This window comes from Orcinus orca, unplaced genomic scaffold, assembly GCF_937001465.1.
Source record: "Orcinus orca unplaced genomic scaffold, mOrcOrc1.1 scaffold_40, whole genome shotgun sequence".
Taxonomy (NCBI): Eukaryota; Metazoa; Chordata; class Mammalia; order Artiodactyla; family Delphinidae; genus Orcinus; species Orcinus orca.
The window spans coordinates 417930-432681 of NW_026043751.1; the positions used below are offsets into that span (position 1 = coordinate 417930).

General features: G+C 43.9%; 1 long non-coding RNA gene across 1 annotated transcript in view; it reads right to left on the reverse strand.

Moving 5' to 3' along the window:
• Positions 1–5534: 5534 nt before the first annotated feature.
• The window catches only part of LOC125963190 (uncharacterized), a 189788-nt gene continuing 180570 nt past the window's right edge, over positions 5535–14752 (reverse strand). The window contains exon 4 of the long non-coding RNA XR_007475004.1: positions 5535–5609. This is a non-coding gene — a long non-coding RNA (uncharacterized LOC125963190). The remainder of the gene's footprint in view (positions 5610–14752) is intronic.

Below are 14752 nucleotides of genomic sequence, written 5' to 3' on the forward strand. Positions count from 1 at the left end.
TGGAAGGGCAAATTTAACTCTCATTTCCCACCAGGAAGAGGAATTAACCAAAGGCTCAGCATGCCGTGCCGGAACTAGATTAGGGCCTGAAGCAATCCTGCGGTTTTGTGGCCAGCTCACAAGAAAGCGAGTTGAAGAAAGGAGCTCAGGGGCACTGTAATTGACAAACCTGCAGAGTTATAAATGACAGCTATTGTCCAAAAATATGCTGAAGTAAGGCTGCCAAGAGGACTTGAAAGCGGGGCAGAATTGCAGGCAACCGATTTCAGGAGGTAGACTGGAATTGCATTGAAAGCATAGGAAAAGAGGCAGAACGTCCACAATGATGCACTTGGCCAAAAAGGGCGTATGCGTTTTTTCCTGAATATATTCAGGAAAAAACGCATATGCCCATTTTGGCCAACCAAGCAAGCTTGCAAAGGAAATCTGCACTAAAATGAAGTCTCACTTCCCCCCGGTCAAAAGGGCCATCTGAAAAAAGTGTAAAATCCAGAAAGTCAGGACAGGCCATGGAGAACTGGGAGCCTTGTTATGCTGATGGGTGGGATGTAAATTGCCAACAGCCACTCGGGAGAAGTGTATGGTGTTTCCTGAAACATCTAAAAAACAAAGCAACAGAGCCTAGGGCACTTCCACTTATGGTCCTATAGCTTAGGAAAATTAAAATAAAAAAGACACAGCCACCCCAAAGTTTGGGACGGCTCTGTTTACAAGAACCTCATTTACGGTACAAGTTCAATATCGCAGAAAGTGAAAAATGTATAAAGAAGTTGTGGTACTTACGTAAAATGCAATATCACTCAGCAATGAAATCTATGTCATCAGGCCCGTAGCAGCATAATGAGTGGATTCAGGTATGATGATTCTAACTGAAATAAGTCACACAGAAAAAGAAACATCATAAGATATCACTAATACACGGAATGTAATCTTAGCTACACAGGAACTGAATTACAAAACAGAACAGTGTCTCAAATTTAGAAAACCAACTTATGCTTGCTTAAGGGGAAAGGTGAGTTGGGGTGCTGCATAAAACCAGAGATTGAAATGAGCACAGATAAAGTTCCTTAAGCCAAATATGGAATAGACAAGAGCTACTCCTTGCTCAACGAAATGGACTCAACACCCCATATTAAACGCCTAAGAATGTACCTGACTAGTAAGTATCTTAAAACCTATGGATTACTATGGCCCTGAAAGAGAATCAAGCATGTGTACAGGGGCATAACGGCAGCTGTGATAGGATTGGAGAGGTTCGGTGAGCAAATGAAGACCCTTTGAAGTCATATTGCATGGTACCCATTCCACGGGTCTCAACTCTCCATGTTTAAGGGATTCTTCCTTCAGCTAAAACATGCATGTGGAACCCAGAGTATGATCAACCGTGTGATTGGGAGACGTGTTCAAATATGTCTCAGTTCTCATCCCCTGGTACTCGGGTGCAATATTCCAGATGCTTTACTAACACTCTCCCGACTAGAAGAGTCAGTGCCTTTAACCACCTGTTTGGCCCAGTTTGCAATTTCTGCGGAAGATGAACAGGAATAGGGAGAACCAATGAGAGACTAGCTGGAGGTGTCTAGACGGGTAAATTTATCTCTCATTTCCCACCAGGAAGAGGAATTAACCAAAGGCTCAGCGTGCCGTGCCGGAACCAGATTAGGGCCTGAAGCAATCCTGCGGTGTTGCGGCCAGCTCACAAGAAAGCGAGTTGAAGAAAGGAGCTCAGGGGCACTGTAATTCACAAACCTGCAGAGTTATAAATGACAGCTATCGTCCAAAAATATACTGAAGTAAGGCTGCCAAGAGGACTTGAAAGCGGGGCAGAATTGCAGGAAACCGATTTCAGGAGGTAGACTGGAATTGCATTTAAAGCATAGGAAAAGAGGCAGAACGTCCACAATGATGCACTTGGCCAAAAAGGGCGTATGCTTTTTTTCCTGAATATATTCAGGAAAAAACGCATACGCACTTTTTGGCCAACCAAGCAAGCTTGCAAAGGAAATCTGCACTACAATGAAGTCTCACTTCCCCCTGGTCAAAAGGGCCATCTGAAAAAAGTGTAACATCCAGAAAGGCAGGACAGGCCATGGAGAACTGGGAGCCTTGTTATGCTGATGGGCGGGATGTAAATTGCCAACAGCCACTTGGGAGAAGTGTATGGTGTTTCCTGAAACATCTAAAAAACAAAGCAACAGAGCCTAGGGCACTTCCACTTATGGTCCTATAGCGTAGGGAAATTAAAATCAAAAAGACACAGCCACCCCAAAGTTTGGGACGGCTCTGTTTACAAGAACGTCGTTTACGGTACACGTTCAATATCACAGAAAGCGAAAAATGGATAAAGAAGTTGTGGTACTTACGTACAATGCAATATCACTCAGCAATGAAATCTATGTCATCATTCCCGTAGCAGCATAATGAGTGGATTCAGGTATGATGATTCTAACTGAAATAAGTCATACAGAAAAAGAAACATCATAAGATATCACTAATACACGGAATGTAAACTTGGCTACAGAGGAACTGGATTACAAAACAGAACAGGTTCTCAAATGTAGAAAACAAACTTATGCTTGCTTAAGGGGAAAGGTGAGTTGGGGTGCTGCATAAAACCAGAGATTGAAATGAGCACAGATAAAGTTCTTTACGCCAAATATGGAATAGACAAGAGCTACTCCTTGCTCAACCAAATGGACTCAACACCCCATATTAAACGCCTAAGAATGTACCTGACTAGTAAGTATCTTAAAACCTATGGATTGCTATGTCTCCGAAAGAGAATCAAGCGTGTGTACAGGGGCATAAACGCAGCAGTGATAGGATTGGAGAGGTTCGGTGAGCAAATGAAGACCCTTTGAATTCATATTGCATGGTACCCATTCCACGGGTCTCAACTCTCCAGGTTTAAGAGATTCTTCCTTCACCTAAAACATGCATGTGGAACCCAGAGTATGATCAACCGTGTGATCGGGAGACGTGTTCCAATATGTCTCAGTTTTCATCCCCTGGTACTCGGGTGCAACATTCCAGACGCTTTACTAACACTCTCCCGACTTGGAGAGTCAGTGCCTTTAACCTCCTGTTTGGCCCAGTTTGCAGTTTCTGCAGAAGATGAACAGGAATAGGGAGAACCAATGAGAGACTAGCTGGAGGTGTCTGGACGGGCAAATTTAACTCTCATTTCCCACCAGGAAGAGGAATTAACCAAAGGCTCAGCGTGCCGTGCCGGAACCAGATTAGGGACTGAAGCAATCCTGCGGTGTTGTGGCCAGCTCACAAGAAAGCGAGTTGTAGAAAGGAGCTCAGGGGCACTGTAATTGACAAACCTGCAGAGTTATAAATGACAGCTATCGTCGAAAAATATGCTGAAGTAAGGCTGCCAAGAGGACTTGAAAGCGGGGCAGAATTGCAGGCAACCGATTTCAGGAGGTAGACTGGAATTGCATTGAAAGCATAGGAAAAGAGGCAGAACGTCCACAATGATGCACTTGGCCAAAAAGGGCGTATGCGTTTTTTCCTGAATATATTCAGAAAAAAACGCATACGCCCATTATGGCCAACCAAGCAAGCTTGCAAAGGAAATCTGCACTAAAATGAAGTCTCACTTCCCCCCGGTCAAAAGGGCCATCTGAAAAAAGTGTAAAATCCAGAAAGTCAGGACAGGCCATGGAGAACTGGGAGCCTTGTTATGCTGATGGGTGGGATGCAAATTGCCAACAGCCACTCGGGAGAAGTGTATGGTGTTTCCTGAAACATCTAAAAAACAAAGTAACAGAGGCTAGGGCACTTCCACTTATGGTCCTATAGCTTAGGGAAATTAAAATCAAAAAGACACAGCCACCCCAAAGTTTGGGACGGCTCTGTTTACAAGAACCTCATTTACGGTACAAGTTCAATATCGCAGAAAGTGAAAAATGTATAAAGAAGTTGTAGTACTTACGTACAATGCAATATCACTCAGCAATGAAATCTATGTCATCAGGCCCGTAGCAGCATAATGAGTGGATTCAGGTATGATGATTCTAACTGAAATAAGTCACACAGAAAAAGAAACATCATAAGTTATCACTAATACACGGAATGTAATCTTGGCTACACAGGAACTGAATTACAGAACAGAACAGTGTCTCAAATTTAGAAAACCAACTTATGCTTGCTTAAGGGGAAAGGTGAGTTGGGGTGCTGCATAAAACCAGAGATTGAAATGAGCACAGATAAAGTTCCTTAAGCCAAATATGGAATAGACAAGAGCTACTCCTTGCTCAACGAAATGGACTCAACACCCCATATTAAACGCCTAAGAATGTACCTGACTAGTAAGTATCTTAAAACCTATGGATTACTATGGCTCTGAAAGAGAATCAAGCATGTGTACAGGGGCATAACGGCAGCAGTGATAGGATTGGAGAGGTTCGGTGAGCAAATGAAGACCCTTTGAAGTCATATTGCATGGTACCCATTCCACGGGTCTCAACTCTCCAGGTTTAAGGGATTCTTCCTTCAGCTAAAACATGCATGTGGAACCCAGAGTATGATCAACCGTGTGATTGGGAGACGTGTTCAAATATGTCTCAGTTTTCGTCCCCTGGTACTCGGGTGCAACATTCCAGATGCTTTACTAGCACTCTCCCGACTTGGAGAGTCAGTGCCTTTAACCTCCTGTTTGGCCCAGTTGGCAATTTCTGCGGAAGATGAACAGGAATAGGGAGAACCAATGAGAGACTAGCTGGAGGTGTCTGGACGGGAAAATTTAACTCTCATTTCCCACCAGGAAGAGGAATTAACCAAAGGCTCAACGTGCCGTGCAGGAACCAGATTAGGGCCTGAAGCAATCCTGCGGTGTTGCGGCCAGCTCACAAGAAAGAGAGTTGAAGAAAGGAGCTCAGGGGCACTGTAATTGACGAACCTGCAGAGTTATAAATGACAGCTATCGTCCAAAAATATACTGAAGTAAGGCTGCCAAGAGGACTTGAAAGTGGGGCAGAATTGCAGGCAACCGATTTCAGGAGGTAGACTGGAATTGCATTGAAAGCATAGGAAAAGAGGCAGAACGTCCACAATGATGCACTTGGCCAAAAAGGGCGTATGCGTTTTTTCCTGAACATATTCAGGAAAAAACGCATACGCCCTTTTTGGCCAACCAAGCAAGCTTGCAAAGGAAATCTGCACTACAATGAAGTCTCACTTCCCCCCGGTCAAAAGGGCCATCTGAAAAAAGTGTAAAATCCAGAAAGGCAGGACAGGCCATGGAGAACTGGGAGCCTTGTTATGCTGATGGGCGGGATGTAAATTGCCAACAGCCACTCGGGAGAAGTGTATGGTGTTTCCTGAAACATCTAAAAAACAAAGCAACAGAGCCTAGGGCACTTCCACTTATGGTCCTATAGCGTAGGGAAATTAAAATCAAAAAGACACAGCCACCCCAAAGTTTGGGATGGCTCTGTTTACAAGAACCTCGTTTACGGTACACGTTCAATATCGCAGAAAGCGAAAAATGGATAAAGAAATTGTGGTACTTACGTACAATGCAATATCACTCAGCAATGAAATCTATGTCATCAGGCCCTTAGCAGCATAATGAGTGGATTCAGGTATGATGATTCTAACTGAAATAAGTCACACAGAAATAGAAACATCATAAGACATCACTAATACACGGAATGTAAACTTGGCTACACAGGAAGTGGATTACAAAACAGAACAGGGTCTCAAATGTAGAAAACCAACTTATTCTTGCTTAAGGGGAAAGGTGAGTTGGGGTGCTGCATAAAACCAGAGATTGAAATGAGCACAGATAAAGTTCCTTAAGCCAAATATGGAATAGACAAGAGCTACTCCTTGCTCAACGAAATGGACTCAACACCCCATATTAAACTCCTAAGAATGTACCTGACTAATAAGTATCTTAAAACCTATGGATTGCTATGTCTCTGAAAGAGAATCAAGGGTGTGTACAGGGGCATAAACGCAGCAGTGATAGGATTGGAGAGGTTCGGTGAGCAAATGAAGACCCTTTGAAGTCATATTGCATGGTACCCATTCCACGGGTCTCAACTCTCCAGGTTTAAGGGATTCTTCCTTCAGCTAACACATGCATGTGGAACCCAGAGTATGATCAACCGTGTGATCGGGAGACGTGTTCAAATATGTCTCAGTTTTCGTCCCCTGGTACTCGGGTGCAACATTCCAGATGCTTTACTAACACTCTCCCGACTTGGAGAGTCAGTGCCTTTAACCTCTGTTTGGCCCAGTTTGCAATTTCTGCGGAAGATGAACAGGAATAGGGAGAACCAATGAGAGACTAGCTGGAGGTGTCTGGACGGGCAAATTTAACTCTCATTTCCCACCAGGAAGAGGAATTAACCAAAAGCTCAGCGTGCCGTGCCAGAACCAGATTAGGGCCTGAAGCAATCCTGCGGTGTTGCGGCCAGCTCACAAGAAAGCGAGTTGAAGAAAGGAGCTCAGGGGCACTGTAATTCACAAAACTGCAGAGTTATAAATGACAGCTATCGTCCAAAAATATGCTGAAGTAAGGCTGCCAAGAGGACTTGAAAGCGGGGCAGAATTGCAGGAAACTTATTTCAGTAGGTAGACTGGAATTGCATTTAAAGCATAGGAAAAGAGGCAGAACGTCTACAATGATGCACTTGGCCAAAAAGGGCGTATGCGTTTTTTCCTGAATATATTCAGAAAAAAACGCATACGCCCATTTTGGCCAACCAAGCAAGCTTGCAAAGGAAATCTGCACTAAAATGAAGTCTCACTTCCCCCCGGTCAAAAGGGCCATCTGAAAAAAGTGTAAAATCCAGAAAGTCAGGACAGGCCATGGATAACTGGGAGCCTTGTTATGCTGATGGGCGGGATGTAAATTGCCAACAGCCACTTGGGAGAAGTGTATGGTGTTTCCTGAAACATCTAAAAAACAAAGCAACAGAGCCTAGGGCACTTCCACTTATGGTCCTATAGCTTAGGGAAATTAAAATAAAAAAGACACAGCCACCCCAAAGTTTGGGACGGCTCTGTTTACAAGAACCTCGTTTACGGTAAAAGTTCAATATCGCAGAAAGTGAAAAATGGATAAAGAAGTTGTGGTACTTACGTACAATGCAATATCACTCAGCAATGAAATCTATGTCATCAGGCCCGTAGCAGCATAATGAGTGGATTCAGGTATGATGATTCTAACTGAAATAAGTCACACAGAAAAAGAAACATCATAAGATATCACTAATACACGGAATGTAATCTTGGCTACACAGGAATTGAATTACAAAACAGAACAGGGTCTCAAATGTAGAAAACCAACTTATGCTTGCTTAAGGGGAAAGGTGAGTTGGGGTGCTGCATAAAACCAGAGATTGAAATGAGCACAGATAAACTTCCTTAAGCCAAATATGGAATAGACAAGAGCTACTCCTTGCTCAATGAAATGGACTCAACACACCATATTAAACGCCTAAGAATGTACCTGACTAGTAAGTATCTTAAAACCTATGGATTACTATGGCTCTGAAAGAGAATCAAGCGTGTGTACAGGGGCATAACGGCAGCAGTGATAGGATTGTAGAGGTTCGGTGAGCAAATGAAGACCCTTTGAAGTCATATTGCATGGTACCCATTCCACGGGTCTCAACTCTCCATGTTTAAGGGATTCTTCCTTCAGCAAAAACATGCATGTGGAACCCAGAGTATGATCAACCGTGTGATCGGGAGACGTGTTCAAATATGTCTCAGTTTTCGTCCCCTGGTACTCGGGTGCAACATTCCAGATGCTTTACTAGCACTCTCCCGACTTGGAGAGTCAGTGCCTTTAACCTCCTGTTTGGCCCAGTTTGCAATTTCTGCGGAAGATGAACAGGAATAGGGAGAACCAATGAGAGACTAGCTGGAGGTGTCTGGACGGGCAAATTTAACTCTCATTTCCCACCAGGAAGAGGAATTAACCAAAGGCTCAGCGTGCCATGCCGGAACCAGATTAGGGCCTGAAGCAATCCTGCGGTGTTGCGGCCAGCTCACAAGAAAGCGAGTTGAAGAAAGGAGCTCAGGGGCACTGTAATGCACAAACCTGCAGAGTTATAAATGACAGGTATCGTCCAAAAATATACTGAAGTAAGGCTGCCAAGAGGACTTGAAAGCGGGGCAGAATTGCAGGAAACCGATTTCAGGAGGTAGACTGGAATTGCATTTAAAGCATAGGAAAAGAGGCAGAACGTCGACCATGATGCACTTGGCCAAAAAGGGCGTATGCGTTTTTTCCTGAATATATTCAGAAAAAAACGCATACGCCCATTTTGGCCAACCAAGCAAGCTTGCAAAGGAAATCTGCACTACAATGAAGTCTCACTTCCCCCCGGTCAAAAGGGCCATCTGAAAAAAGTGTAAAATCCAGAAAGGCAGGACAGGCCATGGAGAACTGGGAGCCTTGTTATGCTGATGGGCGGGATGTAAATTGCCAACAGCCACTCGGGAGAAGTGTATGGTGTTTCCTGAAACATCTAAAAAACAAAGCAACAGAGCCTAGGGCACTTCCACTTATGGTCCTATAGCTTAGGGAAATTAAAATCAAAAAGACACAGCCACCCCAAAGTTTGGGACGGCTCTGTTTACAAGAACCTCGTTTACGGTACAAGTTCAATATCGCAGAAAGTGAAAAATGGATAAAGAAGTTGTGGTACTTACGTACAATGCAATATCACTCAACAATGAAATCTATGTCATCAGGCCCGTAGCAGCATAATGAGTGGATTCAGGTATGATGATTCTAACTGAAATAAGTCACACAGAAATAGAAATATCATAAGACATCACTAATACACGGAATGTAAACTTGGCTACACAGGAACTGGATTACAAAACAGAACAGGGTCTCAAATGTAGAAAACCAACTTATGCTTGCTTAAGGGGAAAGGTGAGTTTGGGTGCTGCATAAAACCAGAGATTGAAATGAGCACAGATAAAGTTCCTTAAGCCAAATATGGAATAGACAAGAGCTACTCCTTGCTCAACGAAATGCACTGAACACACAATATTAAACGCCTAAGAATGTACCTGACTAGTAAGTATCTTAAAACCTATGGATTGCTATGTCTCTGAAAGGGAATCAAGCGTGTGTACAGGAGCATAAACGCAGCAGTGATAGGATTGGAGAGGTTCGGTGAGCAAATGCAGACCCTTTGAAGTCATATTGCATGGTACCCATTCCAAGGGTCTCAACTCTCCAGGTTTAAGGGATTCTTCCTTCAGCTAAAACATGCATGTGGAACCCAGAGTATGATCAACCGTGTGATCGGGAGACGTGTTCAAATATGTCTCAGTTCTCGTCCCCAGGTACTCGGGTGCAACATTCCAGACGCTTTACTAACACTCTCCCGACTTGGAGAGTCAGTGCCTTTAACCTCTTGTTTGGCCCAGTTTGCAATTTTTGCGGAAGATGAACAGGAATAGGGAGAACCAATGAGAGACTAGCTGGAGGTGTCTGGACGGGCAAATTTAAGTCTCATTTCCCACCAGGAAGAGGAATTAACCAAAGGCTCAGCGTGCCGTGCCGGAACCAGATTAGGGCCTGAAGCAATCCTGCGGTGTTGCGGCCAGCTCACAAGAAAGCGAGTTGAAGAAAGGAGCTCAGGGGCACTGTAATTCACAAACCTGCAGAGTTATAAATGACAGCTATCGTCCAAAAATATACTGAAGTAAGGCTGTCAAGAGGACTTGAAAGCGGGGCAGAATTGCAGGCAACCGATTTCAGGAGGTACACTGGAATTACACTTAAAGCATAGGAAAAGAGGCAGAACGTTGACAATGATGCACTTGGCCAAAAAGGGCGTATGCGTTTTTTCCTGAATATATTCAGGAAAAAACGCATACGCCCTTTTTGGCCAACCTAGCAAGCTTGCAAAGGAAATCTGCACTACAATGAAGTCTCACTTCCCCCCTGGTCAAAAGGGCCATCTGAAAAAAGTGTAAAATCCAGATAGGCAGGAAAGGCCATGGAGAACTGGGAGCCTTGTTATGCTGATGGGCGGGATGTAAATTGCCAACAGCCACTCAGGAGAAGTGTATGGTGTTTCCTGAAACATCTAAAAAACAAAGCAACAGAGCCTAGGGCACTTCCACTTATGGTCCTATAGCTTAGGGAAATTAAAATCAAAAAGACACAGCCACCCCAAAGTTTGGGACGGCTCTGTTAACAAGAACCTCGTTTTCGGTACAAGTTCAATATCACAGAAAGCGAAAAATGGATAAAGAAGTTGTGGTACTTACGTACAATGCAATATCACTCAACAATGAAATCTATGTCATCAGGCCCGTAGCAGCATAATGAGTGGATTCAGGTATGATGATTCTAACTGAAATAAGTCACACAGAAAAAGAAATATCATAAGACATCACTAATACACGGAATGTAAACCTGGCTACACAGGAACTGGATTACAAAACAGAACAGGGTCTCAAATGTAGAAAACCAACTTATGCTTGCTTAAGGGTAAAGGTGAGTTTGGGTGCTGCATAAAACCAGAGATTTAAATGAGCACAGATAAAGTTCCTTAAGTCAAATATGGAATAGACAAGAGCTACTCCTTGCTCAACGAAATGGACTCAACACCCCATATTAAATGTCTAAGAATGCACCTGACTAGTAAGTATCTTAAAACCTATGGATTGCTATGTCTCCGAAAGAGAATCAAGCATGTGTACAGGGCGATAAACGCAGCAGTGATAGGATTGGAGAGGTTCGGTGAGCAAATGAAGACCCTTTGAAGTCATATTGCATGATACCCATTCCACGGGTCTCAACTCTCCAGGTTTAAGGGATTCTTCCTTCAGCTAAAACATGCATGTGGAACCCAGAGTATGATCAACCGTGTGATTGGGAGACGTGTTGAAATATGTCTAAGTTTTCGTCCCCTGGTACTCGGGTGCAACATTCCAGATGCTTTACTAACACTCTCCCGACTTGGAGAGTCAGTGCCTTTAAACTCCTGTTTGGCCCAGTTTGCTATTTCTGCGGAAGATGAACAGGAATAGGGAGAACCAATGAGAGACTAGCTGGAGGTGTCTGGACGGGCAAATTTAACTCTCATTTCCCACCAGGAAGAGGAATTAACCAAAGGCTCAGCGTGCCGTGCCAGAACCAGTTTAGGGCTTGAAGCAATCCTGCGGTGTTGCGGCCAGCTCACAAGAAAGCGAGTTGAAGAAAGGAGCTCAGGGGCACTGTAATTCACAAACCTGCAGAGTTATAAATGACAGCTATCGTCCAAAAATATACTGAAGTAAGGCTGCCAAGAGGACTTGAAAGCGGGGCAGAATTGCAGGAAACCGATTTCAGGAGGTAGACTGGAATTTCATTGAAAGCATAGGAAAAGAGGTAGAACGTCCACAATGATGCACTTGGCCAAAAAGGGCGTATGAGTTTTTTCCTGAATATATTCAGGAAAAAATGCATACGCCCTTTTTGGCCACCCAAGCAAGCTTGCAAATGAAATCTGCACTACAATTAAGTCTCACTTCCCCCCGGTCAAAAGGGCCATCTGAAAAAAGTGTAAAATCCAGAAAAGCAGGACAGGCCATGGAGAACTGGGAGCCTTGTTATGCTGATGGGCGGGATGTAAATTGCCAACAGCCACTCGGGAGAAGTGTATGGTGTTTCCTGAAACATCTAAAAAACAAAGCAACAGAGCCTAGGGCACTTCCACTTATGGTCCTATAGCTTAGGGAAATTAAAATCAAAAAGACACAGCCACCCCAAAGTTTGGGACGGCTCTGTTTACAAGAACCTCGTTTTCAGTACAAGTTCAATATCGCAGAAAGTGAAAAATGGATAAAGAAGTTGTGGTACTTACGTACAATGCAATATCACTCAGCAATGAAATCTATGTCATCAGGCCCATAGCAGCATAATGAGTGGATTCAGGTATGATGATTCTAACTGAAATAAGTCACACAGAAATAGAAATATCATAAGACATCACTAATACACGGAATGTAAACTTGGCTACACAGGAACTGGATTACAAAACCGAAGAGGGTCTCAAATGTAGAAAACCAACTTATGCTTGCTTAAGGGGAAAGGTGAGTTGGGGTGCTGCATAAAACCAGAGATTGAAATGAGCACAGATAAAGTTCCTTAAGCCAAATATGGAATAGACAAGAGCTACTCCTTGCTCAACGAAATGCACTGAACACCCAATATTAAACGACTAAGAATGTACCTGACTAGTAAGTATCTTAAAACCTATGGATTGCTGTGTCTCCAAAAGAGAATCAAGCGTGTGTACAGGGGCATAAACGCAGCAGTGATAGGATTGGAGAGGTTTGGTGAGCAAATGAAGACCCTTTGAAGACATATTGCATGGTACCCATTCCACGGGTCTCAACTCTCCAGGTTTAAGGGATTCTTCCTTCAGCTAAAACAAGCATGTGGAACCCAGAGTATGATCAACCGTGTGATCGGGAGACGTGTTCAAATATGTCTCAATTCTCGTCCCCTGGTACTCGGGTGCAACATTCCAGATGCTTTACTAACACTCTCCCGACTTGGAGAGTCAGTGCCTTTAACCTCCTGTTTGGCCCAGTTTGCAATTTCTGCGGAAGATGAACAGGAATAGGGAGAACCAATGAGAGACTAGCTGGAGGTGTCTGGACGGGCAAATTTAACTCTCATTTCCCACCAGGAAGAGGAATTAACCAAAGGCTCAGCATGCCGTGCCGGAACCAGATTAGGGCCTGAAGAAATCCTGCGGTGTTGCGGCCAGCTCACAAGAAAGAGAGTTGAAGAAAGGAGCTCAGGGGCACTGTAATTCACAAACCTGCAGAGTTATAAATGACAGCTATCGTCCAAAAATATACTGAAGTAAGGCTGCCAAGAGGACTTGAAAGCGGGGCAGAATTGCAGGAAACCAATTTCAGGAGGTAGACTGGAATTGCATTTAAAGCATAGGAAAAGAGGCAGAACGTCCACAATGATGCACTTGGCCAAAAAGGGCGTATGCGTTTTTTCCTGAATATATTCAGGAAAAAACGCATACGCCCTTTTTGGCCAAGCAAGCAAGCTTGCAAAGGAAATCTGCACTACAATGAAGTCTCACTTCCCCCCCGGTCAAAAGGGCCATCTGAAAAAAGTGTAAAATCCAGAAAGGCAGGACAGGCCATGGAGAACTGGGAGCCTTGTTATGCTGATGGGCGGGATGTAAATTGCCAACAGCCACTCGGGAGAAGTGTATGGTGTTTCCTGAAACACCTAAACAACAGAGCAACAGAGCCTAGGGCACTTCCACTTATGGTCCTATAGCTTAGGGAAATTAAAATAAAAAAGACACAGCCACCCCAAAGTTTGGGACGGCTCTGTTTACAAGAACTTCCTTTAATGTACAAGTTCAATATCGCAGAAAGTGAAAAATGGATAAAGAAGTTGTGGTACTTACGTACAATGCAATATCACTCAGCAGTGAAATCTATGTCATCAGGCCCATAGCAGCATAATGAGTGGATTCAGGTATGATGATTCTAACTGAAATAAGTCACACAGAAATAGAAATATCATAAGACATCACTAATACACGGAATGTAAACTTGGCTACACAGGAACTGGATTACAAAACCGAAGAGGGTCTCAAATGTAGAAAACCAACTTATGCTTGCTTAAGGGGAAAGGTGAGTTGGGGTGCTGCATAAAACCAGAGACTGAAATGAGCACAGATAAAGTTCCTTAAGCCAAATATGGAATAGACAAGAGCTACTCCTTGCTCAACGAAATGGACTCAACACCCCATATTAAACGCCTAAGAATGTACCTGACTAGTAAGTATCTTAAAACCTATGGATTGCTGTGTCTCCAAAAGAGAATCAAGCATGTGTACAGGGGCATAAACGCAGCAGTGATTGGATTGGAGAGGTTTGGTGAGCAAATGAAGACCCTTTGAAGACATATTGCATGGTACCCATTCCACGGGTCTCAACTCTCCAGGTTTAAGGGATTCTTCCTTCAGCTAAAACATGCATGTGGAACCCAGAGTATGATCAACCGTGTGATCGGGAGACGTGTTCCAATATGTCTCAATTCTCGTCCCCTGGTACTCGGGTGCAACATTCCAGATGCTTTACTAACACTCTCCCGACTTGGAGAGTCAGTGCCTTTAACCTCCTGTTTGGCCCAGTTTGCAATTTCTGCGGAAGATGAACAGGAATAGGGAGAACCAATGAGAGACTAGCTGGAGGTGTCTGGACGGGCAAATTTAACTCTCATTTCCCACCAGGAAGAGGAATTAACCAAAGGCTCAGCATGCCGTGCCGGAACCAGATTAGGGCCTGAAGCAATCCTGCGGTGTTGCGGCCAGCTCACAAGAAAGAGAGTTGAAGAAAGGAGCTCAGGGGGACTGTAATTCACAAACCTGCAGAGTTATAAATGACAGCTATCGTCCAAAAATATACTGAAGTAAGGCTGCCAAGAGGACTTGAAAGCGGGGCAGAATTGCAGGAAACCGATTTCAGGAGGTAGACTGGAATTGCATTTAAAGCATAGGAAAAGAGGCAGAACGTCCACAATGATGCACTTGGCCAAAAAGGGCGTATGCGTTTTTTCCTGAATATATTCAGGAAAAAACGCATACGCCCTTTTTGGCCAACCAAGCAAGCTTGCAAAGGAAATCTGCACTACAATGAAGTCTCACTTCCCCCCCGGTCAAAAGGGCCATCTGAAAAAAGTGTAAAATCCAGAAAGGCAGGACAGGCCATGGAGAACTGGGAGCCTTGT